The sequence below is a fragment of the Schistocerca cancellata genome, chromosome 1 (assembly GCF_023864275.1).
Source record: "Schistocerca cancellata isolate TAMUIC-IGC-003103 chromosome 1, iqSchCanc2.1, whole genome shotgun sequence".
Classification (NCBI taxonomy): Eukaryota; Metazoa; Arthropoda; class Insecta; order Orthoptera; family Acrididae; genus Schistocerca; species Schistocerca cancellata.
The window spans coordinates 403,595,498-403,596,454 of record NC_064626.1 but is presented as its reverse complement, the minus strand read 5'-3'; the positions used below and the strand labels follow the sequence as shown (position 1 = coordinate 403,596,454).

The 957-nt window shown below is 49.1% G+C and overlaps 1 non-coding gene across 1 annotated transcript; it reads right to left on the bottom strand.

Annotated features, from left to right (window-relative positions):
• Positions 1-673: 673 nt before the first annotated feature.
• Positions 674-747, bottom strand: Trnat-ugu (transfer RNA threonine (anticodon UGU)). Its single transcript has one exon. It is a non-coding gene; the product is annotated as a tRNA-Thr (tRNA).
• Positions 748-957: the final 210 nt, after the last annotated feature.

Sequence of the window (957 nt, the reverse complement as noted above, 5' to 3'; positions counted from 1 at the left end):
CGGGTCCCACCATCGTAACATCACTCAGTTCAAAAATGACCCGACAAGCATCACATGCGAGCGCTCACAGTGCGGCGCTGCTTGTCGAATACGGTTGTTAATTCCCTGTGAACACACATGCACAGCCGGACTCAGTCGTGCGCCGTAGTTCGTATCTGGAAAGACCCTATCCCGCTGGGGGAACACTCGACCATCACTGTAACACCAGCAAATATTAACCAGACGCCCGTTACCACAGTGCAGCTAAAGACGGTATGGTATCGGTCGACGATACAGAAACCACGAGCCGTCCTCCCAAAGGCTAACAGCCTGCTCTTGGCACCGTTTCCGTCTAAGCGACTCGCAAGCAGATTACTGTCACTCCAGTTGGAACGTCCACCTACATTCGCTGCCTGTAGGTCACTCCTCATTGCCCAGATTACGTGTCAAAGAGGCCACCCGATCTCACGATATATCTGACAAAGCCGCAGTCGATTGCAGTAGTGCCAACCATCGGCATAATTCTTATCAAATTTATCGAAATGTGATGAGTGGAAGATGGAGAGTGAGGAACAACAAGATAATGCGTCAGTTTCCCTGTAGCTGAGTCTGTATTTTAAATGATAATTAATTGAAACCCTCAGCTGCCGACAGGTGTTGTTGATATACCATGATGGGGACAGCTGAAAATGTGTGCCCCGACCGGGACTCGAACCCGGGATCTCCTACTTACATGGCAGACGCTCTATCCATCTGAGCCACCGAGGACACAGATGAATAGCGCGACTGCATGGACTTATCCCTTTCACGCTTCCTGTGAGGTATCTGTTCTCTGGGAACAGTTACTATCTTCAGATATAGTTAAAAGGATACCCAGTCATTGACCTTTGTGCGAATGCGCACAGATTGCCCGAACTCTTACGGGAATCGTCACCTTAGTTGGCGCAAGTAATAAGTAGATGGGCAAATATCTATAAG